The sequence below is a fragment of the Lygodium microphyllum genome, chromosome 1 (genome assembly GCF_053477565.2).
Source record: "Lygodium microphyllum isolate KBCC chromosome 1, Lygodium_microphyllum_v1.1.10, whole genome shotgun sequence".
Lineage (NCBI taxonomy): Eukaryota > Viridiplantae > Streptophyta > Polypodiopsida > Schizaeales > Lygodiaceae > Lygodium > Lygodium microphyllum.
This window is the reverse complement of record NC_141135.1, coordinates 147,040,484-147,048,507: the sequence shown is the minus strand read 5'-3', so window position 1 is coordinate 147,048,507 and position 8,024 is coordinate 147,040,484.

Here is an 8,024-nt window from a genome sequence, read left to right as displayed (position 1 = left end):
TGTGTCTACCATCTATAAGGATTGGATTGAAGACATTCAAGAGGAATATGTGCTTATTTTACAGAAATTACAGCAAGGGTGTGATGCTGAATTTCCTCATTTTAAAGTGCATAATGGCCTCTTATGGTTTAAGGGTAAAGTGTACTTGATTCCCAGCAGTAAATTCAAGCTGAAGGTGCTTCAAGAGATGCATTCATCGCCAATGGCTGGTCACTTGGGCCTTTTCAAGACGTTTGATAGAGTTCATCAAAGCTTCTATTGGAAAGGTCTATGGAAAGATGTTAAAGAGTATGTATCTCAATGCTTGGAGTGTCAGCAAAATAAGGATTCCACTTTATTACCAGCCGGCTTACTTCAGCCTTTACCCATACCTACGGGAAAATGGACAGATATTTCCATGGATTTCATAACGGGATTGCTTACTACCAGTCATGGATGGAATAGTATCTATGTGGTAGTTGATAGATTGACCAAATCAGCCCACTTTATCCTGACTAAAGTCGAATATTCAGCAAGGCAAGTTGCCGAGCAATTTATGGAAGGTGTGTTCAAACTACATGGTATGCCTATGAGAATAGTATCAGACCGTGATTCGAAGTTTATGGGCAACTTCTGGAAAAGTCTATTCTCTTCTATGGGTACTTTCCTCACTCCTAGCACGGCCTATCACCCTCAGACTGATGGGCAAACGGAGAGAGTTAATCATTGGGTGGAAGTGTACCTTAGGCATTATTGTCATGACACACAAGCTTCATGGGATCGTTGGATCCACCTTGCTGAATTTTGCTATAATAACACGCATCACATGAGCATTGGGATGTCTCTGTTTGAAGCTCTTTATGGGTATAAAGTCCAACTTCCATCAGTTTTATTCCATGAAGACATCAACCCACAAGCAAAGGAAGAGTTGGAAAGAATGGAGTTGCTCATGAGGCAATGCAAGGACAGCATAAGGAAAGCACAAGACGTAATGAAGGTCTATGCTGATGAGAAAAGAAGACATTTAGACTTCAAGGTTGGAGATTGGATATTTCTCAAAGTGCCCAAGACACATTATGCTTCATTAAAGGGTGGGAACAACAAGCTTGCTCATAGGTTTTATGGGCCATACTTGATTTTGGACAAAATTGGAGAGCTTGCTTATAAACTTCAGCTACCATCTTCCACTAGAATACATGATGTATTCCATATTTCACAGCTGAAGAAGTATGTTGGGCCTGATGTACAAGTATTGGAAGAGTTACCACCATTGGATGAGGCAGGACTGATCATATATGAACCTGAAAGCATTATTGGAAAGAGAGAGAAAGTTCTCAGAAATCGTACTCTCATTGAGTATCTCGTTAAGTGGAAGAATTTGCCCATTGAAGAGTCTTCTTGGCAACCATCCACTTATGTCAGTAACTTTCCTTGGTTATTACAGGATGATATATGATGCAGTATGTAGTGACTGTGCAGAGACAGCTTGCTGTATGAAATTTCTACAGATAATAAAACTATCCTGACTTCATCAAAATTTGATTATGATGTTATGGGGTGATGCTTGGGAGTGTATACTTCGTTTCTACACCTCATACGCCTTATTCAGACCAATATATCAAAAGTTATGGCAGTTTTAGTGAATCAGCCCTGTTTGGACAGCAGCCAGTTTTTCTCACAGTTTGGCATGCAAAAAGGTCTTCTTTTCATGGACAGTGCTTTCTTATCATTAAGAAGATGAATGGGCATGATTACTATCATCCTTGACTTGGATTTAGTCCATTACTTCTTGGTTTTGAGGACAAAACCATCTTCAGGACGGGATGGTTTGTCATGAAGGAAAATACAACATTAATATTTGCACCTTGGATTAATTCCAGCCTTTGTAAATTTAGCCCTAGCCTATGTGTACATGTGTGAACAGCCCTTAAGTTTGGAAGAGGATTAGAATAAAAGGGACTAGAGGCCAAAGGCAAGACATCTTTTGATCATTCAATAATCTTGGCTTTACCATTTTCTTGGAGCTAGCTTCTTCTTAGCCTATGAAGCACTCAGCCATGGCCGTCATGTATTCTTGAATCCCCAACCATTAATACATGATGAGGATGTCTTGGTGCAATAGATTTGTTAATTCTTTGTTGTATCTTAGTTAATTTTCAATTTCAGTTAGATTTCATTCCATGGTTGATTGCTTTCATTACAGGTAGCACTTTTATTCTACATAATGTACATCATATGGACCCACATTGACTAAAAGCCTTATGTCTGTTGGGTAGCTTGATGATGTAGGTTATCATATATGCTTTGGTGATTCTACATGGAAGATAACTTGTGGTGGCTGGCTTGTTCTTACAAGAGGTGCCAAGTTTGGCAGTCTCTACCCCTTGGTTGTATCTAGTACTATTGACTATATTTTGTCAGTGGGTTCTATCCCACATGTATCTCTCTGGCATGCTCGTCTTGTGGATATGTCGTTTAAGGGAATGAAATTGCTTAGTGCTTTGCAATATCTTATGCCTTTTGACTACTCACATTTTGAGTTGTGTGATCATTGTTTATATGGCAAGAAAACTAGGAATTCACATAAAAAGTTCAGTATTCCATGCATGAGTGAGCCTTTGGCTCTTGTGCATTCAAATGTATATGGACCCATGCCATGTCAATCATTAGGGGGTGCAAAGTACTTTTTTACATTTATTGACGATTATTCACGTAAGGTTTGGGCTTATCCCATAAAGCAGAAATCTAATGTCTTGGCTGTCTTTCAGCGCTGGCTTGCTCTCATCGAGAATTAGTTTGGGCATAGGATGAAATGTCTAAGGATCAATAATGAGGGTAGTACATCTCACATAACTTTGAGTAGTTTTGTGAGGAGTGGGGTATTAAGCATCAATTGACCGTCCCTTACACCCCCTCCCTAGAATGGTATGGTTGAGTATATGAATAGGACTATCCAGGAGAGGGTCCACAATATTCTTAGCCAAGTAAGCTTACCATAGTATTTTTGGGCTGAGGTAGTCTCTACTATCGTGCATCTCATTAACATGCCACCTTGTAGTGATATTGACTTTTAGGTTGTCAGGGAGGTATGGATAGGAAAGCCTTCCTCATATGCTCATTTGCGTGTCTTTGGATGTGAGGCCTTCTGCCATGTGCCCAAGGACAAACACAATAAGCTGGATCCTAAAAGTGTGAAATGTATTTTTCTTGGCTATGGAGATGCAAGTGAGATGGGATATCATCTTTGGGATCCGCATGTGTGAAAAGTGATCCACATCCATGATGTTGTATTCCATGAGGACAAAATGCATATGTAGCCTAATAAAGTTATTGAGATAGGCAAGGTTATCTTTTAGGAGGAGTCCCCTTGCTCCCGCACAGCCAGCTAGACAGCCTGCACCACAGCTGATCCTCATGGCCAAGCTATTAGACAAGATGTTGGACAGGCAGCACAACCTACATTGAGTCGTTCTACTAGAGATAGACGACCTCCTGACCATTATGAGCCCTCCATAAATAATATCTTGGTTATAGATGCAAGAGAGCCTCTCACCTATGATGAGGCTATGCATAGAGGTGATAGTCATTCCTAGGAGAGAGCTATGTAGTCTAAGATTGACTCATTGCATAAGAATCGTATGTGGGATTTGGTTTCCTTGCCTAGTGGAAAGGGGGCTTTTCCTTGCAAGTGGGTATACAAGTTGAAAAATACCCCTGGACACCCTAGGCTGGCATACAAGGCCAGATTGGTAGCAAAGGGTTTTAAGTAGGAGCATGGTGTTGAATTTGATGAGGTCTTCTCTTCTATGGTTAAGATGACCACCTTACGCTTAGTCTTGGCTTTGGCTGTACTTCTTGACTTGGACTTGTATTAGTTGGATGTCAAGACGGCTTTCTTACATGGGGACTTAAATGATGAGACATACAAGGAGCAGCCTAAGGGCTTTGCAGAGCCTAGCAAGGAATACCTCGTGTGTAGATTGAGAAAGAGTCTTTATGGCTTGAAGCATGCATCTAGGGAATGGTACCACAAATTTGATGCATTCATGCAATCATAGGGCTACAGTTGTAGTGCTATGGATCCGTGCTTGTACACAAAGAAACCCATGATGGTTCATTATTAATTTTGGTACTCTATGTGGATGACATGATTTTAGTAGGGAAAGCTCATCATGAGCAAGATGCTCTTAAGGATCAGCTCAAGAAGAGCTTTGAGATGAAAGATTCGGGACATACATCTCATATACTTGGTATGCACATTATGCCTGAAAGGTCTCAGGGACTACTCTATCTGTCTCACAGAAGAAGTATATCCATAAAGTCCTTGAGCACTTCCATATGCAGGATTTAAAGCCTATTGACTATCCATTGCTTTCTCATATGAAGGTATCATGGGCCGATTGTCCTCAAATAAATGGGCAAAGGGTTGAGATGGCCAAGATTCCATATGCATCCACAGTGGATAGTCTTATATATGCCATGATAGCCACTCATCCAGATATTGCATTTGCAGTCGGTGTTGTGGCACATTATATGGCTACATCTGGCAATAGGCATCGTGATGTCGTGAAGGGTCTCATGAGGTACCTGAAGGGCACTATTGATATGTGCATATGTTATGGTAGCCACGATATAGGATTCATGGGATACACTTCCTCTGACTATGCAGGACATGCAGATAGTAGGAAGTCCACTTCTGACTATGTGTTCCCTTTTGCTGGAGGTGCTATTTCATGGATGTCCAGGGTGCAAAAATACATAGCCCTTTCTACTACAGAGACGAGTATGTTGCAGCCACTGAGGCTTGCAAGGAGGCCATTTATTTGGGCCATTTGGTTGCTAACCTTGGTATTGCAGATCCCTAAACTGCATTCAGATTCTATGAGTGCTATTCAGTTAGCCAAGAATCCGATCTTCCATGCAAAGACGAAACACATTGAGGTGAGATATCACTTCATTCGTAAGGTCATTGAGGATAGGTCTGTTGACCTTGTCAAGATCTCAAACTAACTAGAATCCTGTAGACTTACTCACGAAAAGCCTCTCTATAGAGCACTTTGCCTTCCTTAGGAGGTTGACGGGCATTGGATGAGATGACATCTTTCCTCATCTTGTTGTATCTATGTATATCTTGTAATGTCTTTTCTTTTTTCTTTTCACTCCTCCCCTGAGGTAGATTCGCCTTTAAATCGGGAGGTTGTTGGGGGTAAAGGTGCCTTTGCCTAGCCGCTCGTGTATTACTACACTGATAGTACCCATGCCTGCACACTGCAGGGGGCGGCGCCCATCACTATCACTTCATTCTTTATTATTTCAGTAACATTTGAATAAAGGGAAGGCCAGTCACAGATTGTGATTGTTGGAGTTCCCACATTGTGTGTGTGTGTCTCCCTTACTCTTGCTCCTTCCACCATAGCTCTTGCTCCTGCTTGTGCTTCCACTTCAGGGCTCACCTCCCTTCATTTAGTGAGAAGAAAATAAGAAAACTAAGTAGATATGCAAGATTTTGGTTGGTTGAGATCTTGACAAAGCTCAATGGACTTGTCCTCAATAACCTCTCTAATAAAGTGGTAAGGCATCTCAATGTGCTTTGTCTTTGCATGGAAGAATTGATTCTTGGCCAATTGAATAGAACTCATAAAATGTGAATGTCCTATAGGACCACATTGGTAATACCAAGGTCTACTATTAGATAGTCTAACTAAAGAGTCTCCTTGTAAGCCCCAATTGGTGGCTGCAATATACTCGGTCTCTATAGTAGATAGAGACATGCATTTTTACACCTTGGACATCCAAGATACATCACCTCCAGCAAAGGTGAAGACTTAGCCAAAGGTGGACTTTCTACTATTTGTATGTTTTGCATAATCAGAGTTAGTGTATCCACGACTTTTGTATCGTGGCCACCATAACATATTCACATATTTACAATGCCCTTAAGATACCTCATGATACCCTTTTTGACATCCCAATGTTATTTGTCAAGTGTAGCCATATAGTATCTCACAACTTCAACTACAAATGCTATATGTCAAGGCAAGTGGCTATCCTGGCATACATCAAATTACCCACTACGGATGCATAGGATATTGGCCATCTTGGCCTTTTGCTCATTAGACTGTGAATAGTCGGCCTAACTAACCTTCACACGAGAAGGTAAAGGATGGCCAATAGACTTAATATCCTACATAACTACTCAAGGACCTTGTGAGAAGGAAAGGAGCCTCTTAGAAAAATTGCGCGTGATGTGCATCCCAAGAATATGTGAGGCTTGCTCCATATCTTTCCTCTCAAAGCTCTTTTTGAGCTGTCTTTTCAAGGCATCTAGCTCATCATGAACTCTCCAACAATCAATATATCATCCATAGAATACTAAAATCATAAGGCCAACATCATAAGCCTTCTTGTGTATAAACATGGATCTATATCATTGTAGGTATATCCTAGTGCATGTATGAAAGCATCAAACTTGTGATACCATTCCCAAGGTGCTTGCTCAAGGCTTTAAAAGTTCTTTCTCAACTTGCACACTAGATTTTCCTTGTCTTTTTCCTCAAATCCTTTAGGTTGCTGCATATAAATCTCAACATGCAAGCCCCCATGTAAAAAAGTTTACTTTACATCCATTTGATGAATGTCGAGATCTAACTAAGCAACCAAAGCTAGTACCAAGTGTAGGGTAGTCATTTTAACTATAAGAGGAAAGACCTCATCAAAGTCAATACCATGCTCCTCTTTAAAATCTTGGGCAATTAATCTAGCCTTACATGCTGCCTTGGGGCATTTGGGGATACTCTTCACCTTGCATACCCACTTGCATGGCAATGCACACTTTCCACTAGGTAAAGGAATCAAATCCCACATATGATTTTTTTGCAATGAGTCATATTTTGAATACATGGCCCTCTCCCAAGAGTGACTATCACCTTTGCACATGGTCTCATCATAGCTAAGAGACTTACCAATATCTATCACCATAACATAATCCATATAGGGCTTAAATCGCTCTTCAGGGGGCATCTATCTCTAGTAGAATGTCTCAAAGTAGGTTGTGGGATTTGTACTCCTATCTAACATCATGGTCATGGGTCCCTGGAGGAGCATCAAATGTAGGTTGTCTAGCTAGTTGTATGGGAGCAGGAGGCTCCTCTTGAAATATCATCTTGTGTATCTTAACTACCTGCTCAAGTTGCTTATGTATTTTCTCTTCATGGAAAACATCATGGTTGTGAATGACCTTTTGAGCTTGTGGATCCCATAGGGAGCCCATCTCATTGCATCCCCATAACCAAGAAAGATGCATTTAATTGACTTAGGATCAAACTTATTGTGCTTGTCCTTGGGAACATGGCAATAGAACAAGGCCAAATGCAAAGTGAGTAAGTGCAAGCTCAACACATGACATACATAAGCATTTGAAAGCTAAGATACATCAAGACCATATAGTTGGGAGCAATACATGTTGGAAAGCTTCAAGTAAGTGTAGGAGCACTATGTCAACAAGTAGTCATTGCCAATACATGTTGGAAACCTTCAAGTAAGTGTAGGAGCACTATGTCAACAAGTAGCCATTGCCAATATGAATGTCACCAAGCTCAAAGCCAAAGTTAAAAGCTTTTAAGAGCACATTCAAGTGCATAACATTAGTGTCATACATCAATACATCCAATGAAGTACCTGAATAGCATCAAAGAGCAATTGGCATATATCCTTGCTGCCCACTATATTAGAACAATGAAATGTTTTCTTATATTCACTTGGTGAAAATATAAGAGTACCAATGTAGTAGATACAAAGTAAAAAGACATAAAGAATTACCTTTTTTTTTTGCATTTCATCGATGTACCATGGGCAAAAATAACTATCAAATATAAGCCAATGCAAGATCAAATTGATTCAATAGCAATCCAAGACATTATACTAGCATCTACCAATGATTTGGGCACCAATAAGCATAAATAGAAGCATAAACAAGCTTTAAGCTCTAAAGAAAATCTATTCATAGATGTGGGTACAATAGATCTGCTACTATATAAATCAGATAA